A 20,466-nucleotide genomic window follows, 5' to 3' on the forward strand; every position below is an offset into this window, starting at 1 on the left:
ATATATATATATATATATATATATATATATATATATATATATATATATATATATACATACAGGTATATATATGCATATATGTATGTATATATGTATGTATGTGGATGTACGTGTGAGTGTGTACACACACACATACATACACATATGCATATGTATATATACATATTTGTCTGTCTGTCTGTCTTTCTATCCCTCTATACATACATACATGCATGCATACATACATACATACATACATACACACATTACATACATACATACATACATACCTGCATACATACGTGCATACATACATACATACATACATACATACATACATACATACATATAAACTGGGATTATATAAGAGAAATTGACCAGCTAATTCGTACATTACAAGTACAATCTGTGAATGGAACAGTACAAATATGCAAGATTTTTCTCAAGTTTCAAATGTGAATTTGTCTGTGTTGACTACATCCCATAGATGGAGTCTTGTATCTCTGTTGGAAACCGGCTCTCTCCTCAGTGGAAGATTTATAATAATTAAAAAAATAGAAGTGACATACATATACACACAATCATATATATTAAGAGGAAGGGGATATCTCATATATAAATGAAAGCAAACAATAGGATAACATGACTCAATGGAAACATGAGCCCTAAATTAATAGAACTAAATGTAGAACCTACTGAGGAAGGACTTTTGAAAGCTTTACATAAACTATTCAGCATTTCAACAGCCAAGCAGGCAGCGACAATATCTTGGGTGAACTTCTCAAGTGGCCATAGTGAGAATGCTTTACTCTGATACCACTTACCCTTCTGTCAACCATGAACCATTTCACTCGTTTTGCTTAATCTCTACAAGCATTTCACCCTTTGCTGGAGACAGGAAACCATCCAATGTAAAATGACAAATGCTAATATCGTATTAATACAAGAACAAATGAGACAGGAGTATCAGCATTAATTATAAAGGCGTTTATTTAACAAAAGAAAATTATAAGTCAGTATTATTTTTATGCAACTATGAAATTTGGTAGAAAAAAAACTATTTGAAATAAAACGGGTTCAGGTTTGATTAATGTACTACTGACATAGTATTCTTATTGTGTCTGCTTCAATAAGAGTGTCATGAAAAGAGGAAGGACATTTATACTCCCTTTATCGCTCTAACTGAAGTTTTTGCTCCAGTCAGTATGCCATGACTTTCTAAAGTATTAAATAATGTGAGATGCTTTCCAGGATTACTCATGGTAGTTATCTTCTTCCATGATGATGTGAAAGTCACTGTACAGTTTGATGGCCCAACTCCAGACAGTTTTGATACTAAGAGTGGAATCATGCAGGGTTGCACACTTGCCTTAGCTCTTTTTGCTGCAGTATGAATCCAAAGAAACCTCTGTTGATATTTCCTCCACTGAAGAACAGATGAATTCTTATTGAACATAGTATGGTTGAATAACAAAACCAAGGTATCAAAATCCATAATTCAACAAACTTGCAATTTGCTGACAATCTTTCCTTGGCAGGCAAAGTCATTTCACTAAAATTCAGCACAAAGAAAGCAATTACCTTATCACAAGAACGCTGTACTCCTGTTTACATCATCTTGGATTGATGCCAGTTAGCAAAAGTTGATAATTTTTTTGTTTAGGCTCTTCTGTGTCATCACTTATCTTTAGACAAAGAAATTGATATTAGAATAGCCAAGGTAGGCACAACATTTGGAAACCTTACAAAAAGAAAGTGAAAGAACAAAATGCTCAATCAGAATCTATGAAACATGCATCCTCAGCATATTGAATTGCTGAATAGTTCTGAACTACAGACTGTTTTATACATATATACATTAATATATGCATACATATACATATATATGTACATAAAAACACACACACACACACACACACACGTAAATTCTTCTCAGTATCTTTTTTGTTGTATGCATCATAAAAATCATGGACACATTCAATCCACTGCTTATTTTACATGCTTCTGATTTCAATCTGAATTTTTGGCTTAACAGTTTTATATTGGACCAATAAATTTTTACTTTGGTGCTGGTGTTTAGATCAATGACTTTGGAAGATTAATAAATCATGTATATACTTAGTATTCTCAAATCTGTTATTGTTTTTAAGCTTGATAAGCTCCATTACTTCAGTAAACCTGAGTTTTGGAACATCCCTGTTAATAGTACTCTTGATTAAAGGTTACTACAAAATGGCATGTACCTTGTTTGATAGAGTATTCCTTCAACTTTATAATATCAAATCTTTTAAGCAATGGAAATTCTACTTTCTAATTACTGGCTCTCTTTACAAGGAAAATAAGCTTTGTATATACCTATTGCTATCAAACCAGTCCTTGAACCTTAATTTTGAAGACATTCTAATGAATAGGATCCTTAAAAAAAAATTAAGCTTGCTCTTATTGTCACCTGACAGAAATTTCCTTTGATTTTGCCTGATCAAGCATATTCAAGCATTGAAAATTCGGCTGTGCCTCTTAAAATCAGGACATCCCTCACACTATTCAAATCATTTTAGTTAGAGTGAAATCAATCATATGCCATTTATTGGAATCTAGGTGCATTCAAGTTACTTTGAAAATCTGCCTATGTTCAAAGGCTGTATTATAAATAGGGAAATTCTATTCTGTGTACATTTGTAGCATAAGTAAACCATTGGAGTGTAACAGATTATTTCATCCTACATCCTAAACTGTTCAATATTCTAAAATTTTCGCCAACTTATACTTTGAAGTCCTCACTAAATATTACTTATACTAGAATTCTTTCAAGTAGTACCTTTTAATTGCTCATAAAAACACATTCTTGTAGTTATCAGAACCATTCATTGTTGGTGCATAAGCATTGATAAGCGTCACTGAGTGACTGCAGGAAAGAAACATAGACATTAGTTTATATTTAAACTGGTAGTTCAGAAAATTTGGTGCTAATTGTTATATAGTATATAGACCCACGCCAGCATAACAACTCTCATTATACATTTTGTACTTTGCCAATTTCATAGACAATAAACAAGTATTTCTTTTGATAGGTTTCTAATTATAACACAAAATCCTTACAAACCAACAATCAACCAGATATATGTCTTTTGACTGTTGCTTGATGCTGATCTTGACAAGAAGCTACTTCACAATTATTGAAGAACACAAGCTATGACAACTCGGTATGACAACTATCATACCTAGTTGTCATACAACATGCTTATTTGTTATCTCATGTATTTCCATGTACCACCACACTATTGAGAAATAGACGTTCTCCTTATGCTGGGGTCATTTGTCCATTTGATAGCCTTGGTTTAGTCCTGGGTTTCTAGCAGCCATCCTCAGCAAGATAACTGGTTTAGTTTATATATACATAAAGGCAAAGGTGTGACTGTATAGTAGCAAACTTGCTTCCCAACCACCTGGTCTAGATTCAGTCCTACTGTGTGACACCTTGGGCAAGTGTCTTATACACAAGGGCCAGTCAAAACCTTGTGCATGGATTTAGTAGATGGAAACTGAAAGAAGTACATTATGTGTGTGTATTTGTGTGTGTGTATATATATATATATATATATATATATCTTTATCATTTATCTTTTACATGTTTCAGGCATTAAGCTGCAGCCATGCTGTGGCACCACATTGGATCTTTAGTCAAACGAATTAACCCCTCTAAATCTTTGTTTAAACCTGGTACTTATTCTATTGACCTCTTTTGCTGAACAGTTATGTTACAATGATGCAACACCGGTTTTCAAGTGGTGGTGGGACAAATACAAAGACACACTTAATATATATATATATATATATATATATATATATGTATATATATATATATATATATATATATATATATATATATATATATATATAAAGTGTAGTATATTGCCACTTAAGTGTGGCTGACCCCTAGGGGTGGATGTTACTGTTGCTTTTAGCCCCAGGAGGACATCTCCTCCAGCTGGCTTATCGACACACGACTGTGTCCTGTTTGCCAAGGGAGTTATCCCTCTCACCTCGACCAGCAGCACGAACGTATCCGGATTTCAGGGTTATTTCCCTTCGTCGGCGTTCGACAGCTGATGACCTTGGTGAGAGAGACAAAAACCTGGCAAACCTTATATCTTCTTTTCCAGTGAAATTCTTCACTGATATTGAAAAGGTGAAAACAAGCAATGTTAATTCTCTAAATGAAGTATTAACAGTAACTGCACGATAAAGTGTAGTATATTGCCACTTAAGTGTGGCTGACCCCTAGGGGTGGATGTTACTGTTGCTTTTAGCCCCAGGAGGACATCTCCTCCAGCTGGCTTATCGACACACGACTGTGTCCTGTTTGCCAAGGGAGTTATCCCTCTCACCTCGACCAGCAGCACGAACGTATCCGGATTTCAGGGTTATTTCCCTTCGTCGAACGCCGACGAAGGGAAATAACCCTGAAATCCGGATACGTTCGTGCTGCTGGTCGAGGTGAGAGGGATAACTCCCTTGGCAAACAGGACACAGTCGTGTGTCGATAAGCCAGCTGGAGGAGATGTCCTCCTGGGGCTAAAAGCAACAGTAACATCCACCCCTAGGGGTCAGCCACACTTAAGTGGCAATATACTACACTTTATCGTGCAGTTACTGTTAATACTTCATTTAGAGAATTAACATTGCTTGTTTTCACCTTTTCAATATCAGTGAAGAATTTCACTGGAAAAGAAGATATAAGGTTTGCCAGGTTTTTGTCTCTCTCACCAAGGTCATCAGCTGTCGAACGCCGACGAAGGGAAATAACCCTGAAATCCGGATACGTTCGTGCTGCTGGTCGAGGTGAGAGGGATAACTCCCTTGGCAAACAGGACACAGTCGTGTGTCGATAAGCCAGCTGGAGGAGATGTCCTCCTGGGGCTAAAAGCAACAGTAACATCCACCCCTAGGGGTCAGCCACACTTAAGTGGCAATATACTACACTTTATCGTGCAGTTACTGTTAATACTTCATTTAGAGAATTAACATTGCTTATATATATATATATATATATATATCTTATATATAAAATAGACCTCTGTGTATGTGTGTTTGCTTTTCATGCAAAAATGGTTGCACAAATTGGTTCCCTACTTGAGGTGCATGAATAATTTGACCTGCAATACAATATGGTCTTAATTTATTTCTATTTAAAAATGAATAATATTGCTTTATATAAGATTAACTTCTTTAAAAAGGATTTTCAATTTGAACTTCCAGTACTGATGTAACAACTGCAGCTAGCTAGACATGTATGTCTGACATAGCAAATGTGCCTAACTACACACATGCACATGTATGTATACAATATGCCGTTGATGAATATTTATATTTTAACTGGTTCTATTTCATTTCAGTCACATTGTTTTTTGGGTTCCTGGGGAAATACATGAACGTCACAGCTTCCTATATATTTTTAGCTTGAAAATCTTACTCCTCACGTTCCTAATAGAAACACTTTGTGTGTGTTGGAACAACGTTTTTTGTCTTTTTTCTAAGGGCTTCTGCTGCCTTTCTTCTAAAGATTTCTGTTGTCTGTCTTCTAAGGATTACTGTTGTCTTCTAAGGAATACTGTTACTAATCTCTCTCTCTCTCTGTCTATCTAAATCTATATCTATCCATCTCTCTATCTATATCTATCTATCAATCCAATCTATGTAGCTCTATCTATCTATCTATCTATCTATCTATCTGCCTGCTTGCCTTCCTGCCTGCCTACCTACCTATCTATCTATCTATCTATCTATCTATCTTTTTCATGCAAAAACAACTGCATGAATTAGTACCATACTTGGAGTGCAGGAATAATTTGATCTCAGATGCAACAATATAGTCCTGATTTATATTTTTATTGAAAAATAAATAATATTGCTTTATATGTATATGATTCACTTCTTTACTAAATGTACTTTCTCTCACTCCCCTTCCTTATTCACTCTCTCTCTCTCACTCTTCTTCCTTATTCACTCCCCTCTCCTCCTTCCTCTCTCTATCAATAACTCAACTTATTTCGATTTTATAAATACCTATTTTTAATATTTGGGAGGCATGTTCCTTATCTAACTTCTCACTGTACTTCCTCTCTTTCTGCCTCTTGCTCTATCTGTCTCTCTTTATTCTGTCAACCATTCTATCTAGTGTTTACTATTGTAACGATTTCTGATACCAAAAAAAATATTACAGCTACTTTTATTGTTTACAATCTTCTGTACCAGTGTATTTGTGTATCCATAAATAACCTTGCTTAGAAGGAAGGTGTCAAAGTTGTCTCCAGTATCAAGGTCAGCCAAAAGAATGTCTCTGTCGAGGGAAAGAGAGACAGTTGAAAAAGGGAAGTATGCCAAGAAAGAAACAGACTGTGCACTACAACAGCCAGAGCATCTGAGAATGATGAGACAATAGTTGTGCATAAAAAAACCAGTTGCATACTGGTACTGCCTGAGCATCTCAAAGTGCTGAACAGAGGTATGCATGCAAGACAAGGAACAGAATCTCAACTTCAGAAGAAAGAGCAGTTACAACAGCTCAGAGAAGCAACTTCTATGAAGCAGCTTTCAACTATGATCCAGCAGTTAATTATGCAGGTGACACTAAAATTTCCATTGGTGCAATGACAACTGAGTACATACACTATAAAACAAGGAAGTGGTCTGGAGAGACACCTGTGCTGTGCTGCTGCAGTGGAAAGGTTAAACTCCTTGCAGTTCCCCAACCTCCAGAGCTACTGAAGAAATTGTTGTCATCAACTGACCAAGATTCTAAGCACTTCCAGAACGAAATTCAACAATACAAGGCTGCACTACAGATGACATCATTTGGAGCCACAAGACAAATAACTGAGCCAGGATTCATGCAAACTTTCAAGATCCAAGGGCAGATTTATCATCAGATTGGCTCTCTACTATCTCTGTCAAATGAGTCACCAAAATTCCTGAACCAGAAGAAACTAATACAAAGCACAAGGTCAATCTCTAAAGGTGGTGGGACCTAACCTCCTTCAACCATGCTCCTCACATGGTCAGCTGTATGTTGGATGTTCTAGAGTTGGAGATGAAAAGAAACTCTACATTCTCAGTGATAAACATGGCAAGATAGAAAGCAGAGTATATGAAGAAGCACTTACATGAATAATATGTGCATAAGTGTAAAGCCATTGAGTATTAAAAGTAAATATTACTTTTTGAGAAATACACAATCTTACACTACAAGCAAACAGTACTGTGTTAAGGCTATGAGTTTATAACCCAAGTGAAACCAGGTATTTCTGTTTGTATATATATAAATAAAAACCCAAATTTAGGGAATGGAGTAGGTAAAATCAAGGCTACATATGTTCCCTAGCTAGAAAGACCCCAGAAATAGTAATTACACAATGAGGGGTACTCCACAAGCTACTCACCAAGCCAATGATGCCTTATTTAAATGAAGGTTACATTGTTGTCAAGGGATCCCATGTTAACTTGTAGATTTGATTGAAAATGTGTGTTTTTTATACATTTTATGGACTTCCTGAAGCTTACTAACTTCCTGCACCTGGATCCTTGGATCCTACCTTTATATATAATATATATGATGATGTTGATGATGATGAGGATGATGATGTTGATGATGATGAGGATGATGATGTTGATGATGATGAGGATGATGATGATGATGATGATGATGGTCCACAACCCAAAATTTTGTGTTAAACATGCTAAACCTTAGTAACCAAAGCTAAAGCTCCATGGTTATCCACCAGATTATTTAGTTTTTTTCTAAATCCATTGACCTTTGCAGTGACATCTGCACTCTGTAAAGGTCTTCAAACATTATATGCCCTTCCAAGGGGAGTGAGTCCCTCTTTCAAACCCTAGCTGTCATTATGGGTTGGCAGAATCAGTTAAGAATCAGATAAAATGCCTTAGAGTGTACAGTTACTATCTTCTGAGTTCAAATCCTGTCATAGTCATTTTTGTCTTTCTCTTTTTGGTTAGATAATATAAAGTACAAATCAAGAACTGAGATTGATATAATTAACTATTCTCTCTTTCAAAATGTCCAGCCTTATGTCTATGTTAGAAATTATTGTTAATTATCAACCATAAAATTGTATGCTTTGAAGTATAAAAGAAGTGAAATTACTCAAGCAGGAAATAAATCTGTGTTGCAGACTCATCTAGCTGGGAGCTCTTACCTGTATGTTATTCAGAAAACACTTTCGCAATCCTTTTCAAATCATATTTCTTCTTTGGTTAATAATCCGTAAATTTAACAATGTCATAACTGTTCACTAATCCTATTGGCCTTGAAGCTATTTGTTTTATAATGGGCTTGATGTTTCTTTGAAAACATGAACAATTCCATTAATATTTTATAAGGAATAATGTATTTATTTCAAGAAAATCACCTATCAGACAGGAAGTTAATTCAAAATAATGCCATTCTTTTTACACAATTTAAATTAATCACTCTGAATTGTTTGCATGAAAACAGCTTAATTTTGCTTGTACTTTTTTGTTTTGAATTTTTTTCTTCTTTTCAAAAATTTCTTCATTTGTTTTAATTGCTTTGAGGGTTAATTATGCATTCACATGTAAAGATACAAACAAGCATGAAAATGAAATTGAGAAAAGAGAAAAATAAACTATAAACTTGTATTAGTATTGTTATTTTTGGATGCAATAGTAAAATTAGATTTCATTAGAAGATTGAATTATGAAGATTATGTTTGTAGTAATAATGATTTCTAACATAGGCATAATTTTAGGTGTGGTGGAGTTGACTTTTATTGATCCCCAATACTTGACTGGTATTTTATTTTATTGAACAAGAAAAGATGAAAGGTGGAGTTAATTCTGGTGGAATATTAAGTTAGAATACTACAAGACATTTTGTCTTTATTGATTCTATGACCATTGTAAGCATAAAAGGTACTTTAAGGTGATCGTTTGCCAGCTAGGAATAGCAATCAAATCTCCCATGAATCACACAAACCATAATGTGATCCTGGATATATTGACTGTAACAAAAAAAAAAACTTTAAAAAAATTGGGATAATCACAACTGCAAAATCTTTTTAGAGCTGTTTGATTAAAGTAACCTGGAGCTATATGATAACAAGTCCAGTATTTACTTTTCTGGTATTGACTTGGGAAGAATAAAAGGCAAAGTTGACATCAGTGATAGTTGATCTCTTAGTGTCAAGTTCCTCAACTTATTATCATGAAATAATGAAGTCTACAGTGATTTTGTCAAAGTATGGAAACCATGTCTATGATTTTAAGAAGGGAAAGAAATTCAAAGCTGTGCAGAATAGGATCACTGATGGTTGCAGGTTAAATTAGAAAGTAATAGGCTTGTAACTACTATTGATTAACCACAGGTCAATCATGATACAGTTTACATAAAATCAAAAGATGTTCCAACCAACAACATCGCAATATTTCAAGCATTGCTTTTCTTTTTTTTTTAGCTCCAGGCCAACTTTGATCAAGCAGAGCACTGACACTGCAGCCTTAAACATCCTCTCCCTTTTTATTATAAACCCTATTGAAACTTTATTGAATATTACACTGTCTAAATTAACCTCTAATACAGTAGGATGTGATTTGGGGGAAATTGACTGGTACTTTTAATAGGTTGATTGAGGTTCTTTATTGGCTCATCAGCCTGGTAGATTTGGTAGTCATATTTTAATAAGATAGGATGTGATCTGAGGGAATTTAGCTGCTGTTTCTAACAAGCTTTTTAAGGTTCCTTATCAGCTCAATGGGCTGGCAGTTTATGAGTCAGTGATTCTGTGTTATCGTGTGTTAGCAGAAATAAAGTTTGAAATTGAAATGGATAGTGAATATCACAGATTTGTGCAGAGAATTAATACTTTAGGAAAATGGGTGAAGTATTCAGAAAAGTACTTGCTAACTATTTGTTTTATCAACTAAAGAAATGTGGAAAATGAAGTTGATAGGATGTGATTTGAAATCAGAACGTAAGGCCCTAGAAATAGATACTGTGGAAAATAACTAATTAATTGAATTTTCTATCTTAATTGGAGAAAGAAAATATAAACCTAGTGGCAATTGTTCGGAACTCTGAAAAATGGAACAGAATTTAAAGAAATCAAAATTAATTTCTCAAAGCTAATTTACATATTTAAGATAAAGAATGCTTGTTCTTTGATATGTTTCAGTCTGTTAGACCTCAATAGAAGAGCATAGTCTACTCAAATATATGGTAGAGTGGATTTTATGTTTTGGTGGTGAACCCAAGACCTACTTTTGCAGACCCTAGCTTCATTTCCTGGTTGGTCTCATTTAATTTGTATTGCTAATGCTCCTGGGTAAAATATGAATAACAAAACTCCTATCCTTTATTAATTAATACTTGTGATAAAGATAATTCAGGAAATTGATTCCAAGTATAGAATTTGCTTGATATGAATATTGATCTGGTGCATTTTTTTGTAAACGTTCATGATGATAATATTTTTGTGATATGATATTACCAAACTTTCAGAGTAACCAAGTAAAATTCTTCAACTTTTGTAATTATATGAAGCACATTAAAAAAAAAGGGGGAGAAAAAAGCATTAAAAATGTATGAATTCAACCTAATGCAAAAAAATTATCTAAAGAATTTTTATTTATCAGCTCAGAGTCTTTAAACATAACCTCTCATCTATGTTTTCAAAATGAATGGTGAGGGGAGGAAATTAAAAATAAAATATTCTAGAAAAAAAAATACATAGAAAATTTCAACCAGCATTTATAAAATTTCCCAAAGGAAAAAAAAATTAATAGTCTTTCAGTTTGTTTTTGTTTTTAATATTTCTCTAATATATTGATTTTTGTGGTGAAATTGGATGTGGTTATTTCTTTACATGATTATTTCAATTTCAGTTTAGAAAGATTATCACTTACTTGTTGAAAGTAGCGATAGCATATAGTTTCAACAAGAAAATTTGAAGACTTCTTTCAAGTCTAATTTTTATATTTATTACCGTGTTTTTGCTAATGATTTATTTTCTTTTTCTTTTCCAAAATAATAAAACCAATAAAAGATGGCCCCAAATAATATATTTCTTTGGGGAATAATATTCTCATAGGTACTTAAACCATGAACCAAAGTAACAAGTTTAAAGCATTAACAAGTTTTGTTTTAACTTATGTTTTGAAGACAAAAAGAAATTAATTATATTTATTGCTGCTATACTGGTAGATATTAATAATTATGTGCTTGCTATAAATTCGTTAAATTGGCAAGTTGTAATGCAGTAAATACAGTTCAATAAAAATACACAACAGATAAACTAAACTTGAATTTTAAACATAATCCTAGACAAAGCTTTTTAACTCTTATGTTCACAAAATATTAAATTTCTCTACTAATAAAACAAAATAGTTTTAAAAGTATTTTTAGAACTATCATCTTCAGTGGCTTCTTTGAACTACATCAAAACCAAATATAGTTTTCTGAAGTACAAAACTTCTAAGATAAACATACAGCATATATGGGCATATGTATAGTTATTATAGAATAATTTACTGAAATTACTCAGGGCTTCCATCTTACAAATAGAACAATAGTCAAGTAAGAGTTCATGTATGAAATATTATGAGTATTAAAAAGCTAATGCAAAGTAATTATTGGTGAGGAAAAAACAATATTAGTTAACGACTAATACTGTTTTAATTATTGTGACATGTGCAATAATATACATCTACTTAGTATTTTTTTTCAGTAAGTGTAGTGAAGTTCCTGCTTTGCCTTGAAATCTCCTAACAATGCTGAGACATATCTGGAGTTGTCTCAAGATTTGAGGAGATTGTTGTCACCAAACTGCAAGTTGACATTCCTGCTGATTAAATTAGCATATACTAACTCAGTGGTTCCCAACCTGTGGTCTGTGGACCCCTGGTGGTCTGCAAAGATAGTACTGGGGGCCCGTGAACTAAATTCAATGCTTCTTATATATATATATATATATATATATATATATATATATATATATATATATATATATACATATATATATATATATACATAAGGATGAGCATATTAAAAGGGGTCAGTGGGAAAACTCATTTAAATAAAAGGGTTGGGAACCACCGCAATAACTTGACAACAACTACAACAATAATATCACTCCTTCTCTAATTTTATCTTTTCCTCATGATGTAATTATTTCTTGTTAGTTTTGCAATATATACTGTTATACATTGTGTTATTAACTATTGTTTATGTAGTGTCTCTGAGGAATTTCTTCAAGCGAGACCATAACCCGTGGGTGTAACCAGCCCACTTATGCGTACCTTTCCTTCATTGGACACTAAACTATGCTTGCAAAAACCTGTTGAGGCAAGCGAAATCGAAATTAAATCAAATTCGATGACTGGCACCTGTGCCAGTGGAGCACTAACAGCACCATCTGAGCGTGATCATTACCAGAGCAGCTGTCTGGCTTCCGTACCAGTGGCATGTAAAAAATACCATTTGAGCGTGATCATTACCAGCAAGTGAAAAAACATTCAAGTTAGGTCGTTGCCAGTGCCGCTGGACTGGCTCCTGTGCAGGTGGCACGTAAAAACACTATTTGAGCGTGGCTATTGCCAGTACCACGTGACTGACCCTCGTGCCAGTGACACGTAAAAGCATCCACTACACTCTCGGAGTCGTTGGCGTTAGGAAGGGTATCCAGCTGTAGAAACTCTCTCAGATCAGACTGGAGCCTGGTGCAGCCAACTGGTTTGCCAGTCCTCGGTCAACCCATGCTAGCATGGAAAACGGACGTTAAACGGTGATGATAATGATGATTATGATGATGTTACTTTCCACACCTACTTATGTATAGTATTGTGCTCCTACAAAGTGTATCTATTGTCGCTGTGGCAGCTGGTATTGTGAATTCTGTGTTTTTCTGAGGAGAATTAATAAAACCAAGAATTCTTTGGAATTCTCTTCTGCACTTGCCAGAATAATTAAAATAACATGAACCATTGACAGATGTAGTAATTTATTATTTTAAACTTTCCTTTTAACTGTCCATGCATTACACATGATAATCATTAACTTGACTTACTCTAAAGTTATTAATTCAATGATTCAAAACAGTTTTATTTTACACTGATTTTGTGGGACTTGATCTGCCTATTTGATGCCTGCTTCCATTTGTTTTCTTGCTTAAACGGTTAACTATAGAAAGAGCATCTTTTTTCAATATTCTGTAAAAAAGCAAAAAGTTTCTCTAACAAATACAAATGTTCAAATTTATCTTGAACTGCAAAAAAAAAAAAATCTCCATTTCTTCCCTCATAAGGGATGAAATGAATTCTGTTTGTTGGTTGTAGTTAAAGCAATGATATAATGAATTAGGTTTTTTCTCTTATAGATATTTGTTTACTTTTTGAAGAGATGAGTAAAAGAATAGCTAATGATCTTGTTCTCGCATAACTTTATAATGAATGGATAATAATAAAGATGAAGTAGGTAACTAGGTCGAATACCTTATAGACTGAAATCAGAAGAGATCATTTGTTTGGAAATAATGGTAAATATGAATAAAGACATTATTTATTATTTATTCTGAGGATAGACAATCTTCATTGTTATAGGTGTGTAGCTGGAAGGGAAATGAGACCTGAAAGATAAAGTTCTAAGACTATCTAATTATGTAAAAGAAGACATGACACAATGTTTAGTATCGGATATTAGCATGTGATTGAGTGTGTTCATAGAAGAGAGTTATTCAACTACAAGGAAAGATATAAATCAGAAATTCAAATGGTTCGAGGCTATTGTCAGAGTATTAGATTAAACAGAATGAGTATGAAATCTGACAATGGGAAAATGACAAGTATTACTGAATGAAAGCTTGTCTATCATATATCTATGTGTATGTCTTTTGCAGCATTGACTATGAGTGTATGTTCTTCTTGATTAGTTCCAGGTTAATTCAAATGCATTCCAACCATGACTGTTTAGTTTCTATATGATCATCTAGGACCACATTATATAATGTGTTTTATCTTCATTCAAGATGGATAAAAAAACAAACAAAACAGAACCTGCACCCAGACTAACTCTATTCCACACCACATACAAACTAAGCAAACCCAAACCAAATCCACAATCTATAAATACAGCACCGATCTGGAATTTGTCACAAAATGAAACTACTGTAAAATTTGATGCATTTTAATTTTCAGTTTTTTTCAAGTAAATCTGTAGTATGTAGTACCCCCACCACTAAGTCATATGCAAATATATAAACATATTTGTGTGTGTGTGTGTGTGTGTGTGTGTGTGTGTATGTGTGTGTGTGTGCCTGTGTGTGTGCCTCTGTGTGGGTGTGTATTTGTGAATGTATGCGCGTGTGTGTGAGCATGTATGTGTATAAATTCCCATTGAAAATGAATATATTTGTTTTGGTTTGTTTGAAATTGCGTCACTCAAATATAGCTTGAACAGATGAGATTTCTTGGTGTTGTAGCAAAGCAGGAACATAATTAAATCTCAGAAGATTAAATTGACTGGGGTTGACTTAATCGATTTATTAACTCCCCTGAAATTGCTGACCTTGTGCCAAAATTTGAAACCAATATTCTTAATTTCATTTGAATTTGGTTATCTTCTAAAATGACTTATCTTTATATGACCCAATGCTTCAAATGAACTAATACATACATACATCCATACATACATACACATACCCTCACACACACACGTATATATATATGTATGTATATATCATCATAATCATCATTTAACGTCTGTTGTCCATGCTGGCATGGGCTGGATGCTTTGACTAGGGCTGATAAGCTGGAAGGCTGCACCAGACTTCAGTCTCATTCGGCATGGTTTTCTACAGAAGGATGTCGTTCCTAATGCCAACCATTCCGAGAGTGTAATGGGTATGGTTGCACATAAAAGTACCCATTACACTCTCGCAGTGGCTGACATCAGGAAGATATATATATATATATAAGGATAAGATCTTTATTTAAAATACCGATCTTATCAGGTGGCCATCATGGAAATAAAAACCTCAAAAGGTAATAATTATTATTAAAATTATAATTAAGGGTATCTATGAGATACCACCATGCTTGAAATAGCACCCAAAACTTGACTCTAAAACCACATTAAATGTTCATACAGCACCAGGAGAGAAGACAAAGAGACAAAATGAACCAACAAAAAATTACTGGATAATTCCAGATCCCGGATTTCTGGCTCTGCATAAGAAATGCTCTGCCTTCATCAGTGGAATATACTCAGATAGCACAGAAATACAAATATATATATATATATACTACATATGAATATTGACATATACGAACGTATATATATATATACATATATGCACGTATGCACACGACCAGTTTAAAATGCCAGCCTAAAACTCCTCGTGCGATATGGTCAAAATACAACCGTAGTGAATATAACGACAAAATAAATATATAAATAAGGATAAGATCGTTATTCAAAATACCGATCAGGTGGCCAACAATTCCGGTGTGCTAACAATTCTACCAGCTCATTGCCATGAATTTGCTATTAAGAATGTCAAAAATTATATTCGAAATAAGGAGTTAAAAACAAGATATCTGATGAATACTAGTCGATGAAACTAAAATCTTTCGGTACAAGAGGCAAATGTCAAAGTAAGTCCATTTGCAGGTACTCCCGTTTGCAGATTCTCATATCTAACAGTGCTAAAATTGAATAGGTTTGCTCTATTATAAGTTCTCATACTGAAGGGACCATACAGAGAAGACGTCCGTAAGGGATTAGGCTATGCATAGAGCCTATGTCAGTTACCATGAGACTTTAATGTAGTCTCTCAGCCAGCTATTTTATGTCATGTCTAAAGTCTTAAAAACGAGAAGAGCATATTGGTAGAGTTATCTGAGATATGTCTTGTTTTGAAAAGTAAAAAATACAGGATGGCCCTGATTGAAATACTTTTTAATAGGAGTCTACTTCACTAGAGGTGATGCAGGTTTAAATGTTATATCAGGGATCTGAAATGAAACTAATTCAGCACTGTACAGGTGGGAATGGTGATAAGTCTATCCATCATTTGAAAGATACTGAATTTGAGACTTACCCAAGGTTGCCTTAATTCAGCTGTGGTTCCAGCCATGATATCCCATTTTTCCAATATAAAATATAACTACATTATCATAAACTTCTTCATTTTTAATAAAGAGTGTAGAATACGATTCTAAAAAAAATCTGACTGCTATTTCTAGCAGATTCTATGAACATAAATGTATTCCTGCAGTAAATATCTGGGTAGGATATTTTGTCTTTTTCTATATCAAGGAGAAATATATTGTCTGTAGAAATAAAGATTGAAATGTAAATCGAAATCGAATTTTACAGGCTTGTATACAGAAGCACTACTTACCGAATTACATGAGTATAGGAGTGGGTGGTTGTAGAATTCAGGAAAGTTTGATGAAATTCATTTGGCTACAGGACAAAATCTTTGGTTGCAGTCATAAAGAATTCAGAACTAACAGAGAGTGTGTCATGCAAAGGCACTTTTTACAGTTTTCAATGATACTCTTGCACGAACAGAACTTGGAAATGAATGCCTTCCAGCCATTATCGATGATAAATTACTTCCAGTTATTTTAGGGTGTGATATTTTTTGTATGGCAACAACACAGTCTCCACTGAACCATTTGAGGGGTGTTGCTAGATTATAAGCTAAGTAGCTACTCTCTCTCTCTCTCTCTCTCTCTCTCTCTCTCTCTCTCTCTCTCTCTCTCTCCTTCTCTCTCTCGCACACACATACATACACATTCACACACACGCACGCACTCATATATATGTACATATATATGCATATATGTGTGTAACTGTATCTGCATATATACTTATATAAATATGTATTTACATATATACTTATATATGTATGTAAGTATGGAAGCATGCATGTGTGTACGCATGCATGTTGGAATATATGTATTTTTGTAATATCTATATCATATATCTTTGTGTTGTAATCATATGTAACAGACCATTTTACGTTCACCTTTTTCCGTTTTGCAACTTTTCTCGTGTCAGACAAATTATTATTATTATTATTATTATTATTATTATTATTATTGTTGTTGTTGTTGTTGTTTTTGTTAATATTATTATTATTATTATTATTATTATTATTATAAAAACGAAAATTAATGGACTGTAAAGTTCCATGAGAAATTGCCAGGCTGTAGAAACTGCACAGAGGGACAAGAATTATTCCTCAAGGCAATAATTTGGTTTAATAATCCTTCACATTCCACTGCTCATTGGTCAATATAGAACGTCTCATTTACCACAGATTTTCGCCAACCTTTTCAATGCACAGATGTCACAGCTTAAGGTGGAAAAGAGATGAATATAAAAAAAAAACATTCAAATTTAGGAAGAGAGAGAAAATCATACAGAAAAGAGAATTACAAAAAAAGGAGAGATTGTTTTTTTTACTTTCTAAATTCTCCAATTTCCTTCACATTCTATAAGATCTTTACTCACATCCCTGACATAAACGTAATATAAAAAACATATTTTAGTAATATATATATATACACATACATACATACATACATATGTGTGTATATAATTTAAATGTCTGTAAAAGTGTATGGCAGCTAAGTAATATTAGCGAACACATAAAAGTATAGATATATCTGCTATCTTCGATATTGAATACATGTATGTGCGCATATGCACACACAACCTTTATATACTCATTTGACATACTCATAAAATATCTGTATGTCTATATATGTATGTGTATGTGTAAATGTGCGTACATTATATATATATATATATATATATATATATATATATATATAGATACATATATATATATATTTATGTATTTATACATACACACATGCATACGTACATCATACACATATATTACGCATGTATTTATATGCATACGTGCATACAGACACGCATACGTGCATGCATGCATGCATACATATACATACATATACATATATATATACATATATATATGTATATATATATATATATATATATATATATATATATATATATATATATATATATATATATGCATACATAAATATATGTGTTTATGTTACGTATAAATATATTTGTTTTTTTCTTTCAAAATTAATAGTAGCTTTACAGTCTTGAATTTGAAGACAAGACTGTCTTACGATTTGTTATGTCTCGACAAACTTTACTATCTATTGCAGTTAGGTATTTCAAAATTTCTCGACAAATTTTCCCCTGTGGAGGAATTCAATATTCAGCTTGGCACTGCCTACCTAATATCGTGTTATGTATTCTCACAGTTGGTAAAATGGGCTCAAATGGACTACAGCTCTTCTTCTCACTCAGCAAAAAACAATTTTACAACCACCTAACCACTTTTGCAACATGTCAAACACCATAAAACATCAAGGGTGTGTTCCAGGTCCAAGAGCTGGCTTGTGAACGATTATATCATGAAAAGGAAACGAATTGTGAAGGAATATCGCATCAAACACTCACTTCATTACCACCTGTTATCGTTCAGTTCATGCGCTTCTCTTTGCCTCTTCGAAAAACGCCTGGTAAATTTTAATTATCATTAAAAGAATCAACGTTCTGTCCCTGAAATCCAGCGATAAGAAGAAAGAGCTATCCGGGGAGACTTGAATGCGTTCCTAATTCAGTCAGATGTTAGTTAGCTTTGAAGCCCCTTAGAAATCCTTCTGAGATATCTACTCTGCCTCATTTGAAATCATTGGATTCCCAGTTAGGAAACATCAAGACTGTGTCGATAATAAAGGTACGAAATAAAGGTACGAAAACTCAACTTCTCATGAGAAAATGTACAATTCACATGAAGTGTAGATTAACAACAACTCTTCCTTCAAAAAGAAACCATATAAAAAATGCAAAAGGTGGGGTCAAATTACTAGCACGAGAATGGAGCAATCCTAGTAGCCGGTTAAACATGTCAAACTCCTGTATGCCTTTAACAGAAAGGATGTCAAGGTCTTCCACGAGATTTTGAAACAGTGCATGTCCGATGGAAGATGGCATCCGTCTCATACTCTCTTTTGATATTCTCGCTGATAAGAAATGTATTCTATCATATTGGTTTGTACAATTTGAAGTTGTTTTTAATAACAACTCTCCAATCAATGACAGCATAATTATCTCTGTCCCTTAAAAAACCAGAAATACTTTAGATGTCCTGTCGAGTATGCTTCAAAGAAATCCAGGACACTTTTAAACAACTCTTTTGAGCAAGATTCCTAGAAAAGGTGGCATACTTCCTTAAATTTACAAGTTCGGGGATAAGAGGCGGGCGCAAAAACTCTTTGTGGTATTTAAATTTCCTTTAGAAGGCTGATCAGCTTCTCTGGAACTACAGTGACGCTTACATAAAACATTTCTTAAAAAACGCTGGTAGGAAAGTTGTTTGCAACATCCCACGCAGCATGATTCTCCATTCTATGGTTGGCAAGATCTTCACTCGCATCATTTTGAATAAAATAATCATTTATCTCATAAATGACATTTACTCTGAATCACAAAATTTTTCTTGAATAGGTCGAGGGGCAACTGATATAATTTCTACTCTTCATCGCGTAACTGAAAAATATTCTGGAAAAAATCAAGAACATTATATGGTCTTCGTCGATCTAACTCAACCTTTGACAAGGTAGACAAAAACAGCTTGTGATGGTCCGAAAAATCTTGGGAAACCTAACAACATGCAGGATGTCATCCTATATCATAACAGAATGAAACATCTGCCATTCACGATTTTGTTCACAAATATGCGGATTCGCATTGTGGGACAAAATTTCCAATTCTAAACAATTCACTAAATGTAGCATTAAGGGCGTTGAATCATTTCTTGTTTAAACGTAATTCAGAGAAGCTGGTTGAATAAGCAGAGTACATGTGCTGCCAGACGACCTAAACTATTGGAAAAACTTCGAGGTCACTTTCAATAAAATCATTATATCTTTATAGCAAGCCTACTGTGTAAACAGTCATCGTAAATTCGGTAACTATTTCTTATACTCTTACCTTTCTTATTTTCTTTTCTTTCTCATTGACAAAGAGTAAATCCAGTCTGCATTTCTGGGTGTCAGAAGTTTTATAGATGTTAAATTTCATAGAATTGGTAGCGAGTGCCTGGTCTTGTGCAGCAATGATCAGGCTTTCGGTGTCACGCTTCAAATCACCTCGCTCAAGCCATGCCCACGATCTTGTATCCTTAACGTCCTGTCATTCCTTTCAAACTGTCCATGCATTCTCATTTGAAGAAAGTCTTCTTTTCTCTTTTCCTCAGTTCTTTGGTTAAACTCTTCCTTGCCCATAATTTCATCTGCATTTACATCCATATCTTTCGCGGCATATTGCAGATCATACTACTACTACTACTACTACTACTACTACAAATATCATCTGCTTCTCAGAGCTCTCTA

This window comes from Octopus bimaculoides, chromosome 1 (genome assembly GCF_046866305.1).
Source record: "Octopus bimaculoides isolate indiv1 chromosome 1, ASM4686630v1, whole genome shotgun sequence".
NCBI classification, from domain to species: Eukaryota; Metazoa; Mollusca; class Cephalopoda; order Octopoda; family Octopodidae; genus Octopus; species Octopus bimaculoides.